Here is a 589-nt window from a genome sequence, read left to right on the forward strand (position 1 = left end):
GATCCTTAATTCTTCATCATTTCAGATTTCTACAAGTGAGTTTGACTTTAATGCCTGCTGATAGATGCTAATATGTGATGGTATATCTGGTCACTCTTACCAACCAGACTATTATTTTTTTTTAATATTTATTTTTTAGTTTTACATCTTTGTTTGTATATGGTGCTGAGGATCGAACCCTGGCCGCACGCATGCCAGGCGAGCGTGCTACCGCTTGAGCCACATCCCCAGCCCCCAGACTATTAAATTAACCAGAACAGCAATGTTTCAAAGAACTGTAGAGAAATGAGAGTCTACTATATGTGGAATAGCTAATCAGACAGTTGAAGCACAATTTCAATAATACACAAACTCTTTTACCAGCCTTTTGAAAATAGGCACCAATTGAGAAAGACAAGAAATGTTTATTGAGCTTGGGGTTGTAGCTCAGTGGTAGAGCTCTTGCCTAGCATGCATGAGACCCTGGATTTGATCCTCATCACTGAAAAACATATTTATTGATTCTTTCTACACGCCTGGTATTTTCATAAACTATCTCATATAATCTTCAAAGCCTCTTAAATTAAGTATCAACCCCTCTTCGTGGTAA

Source organism: Ictidomys tridecemlineatus, chromosome 5 (genome assembly GCF_052094955.1).
Source record: "Ictidomys tridecemlineatus isolate mIctTri1 chromosome 5, mIctTri1.hap1, whole genome shotgun sequence".
NCBI lineage: Eukaryota > Metazoa > Chordata > Mammalia > Rodentia > Sciuridae > Ictidomys > Ictidomys tridecemlineatus.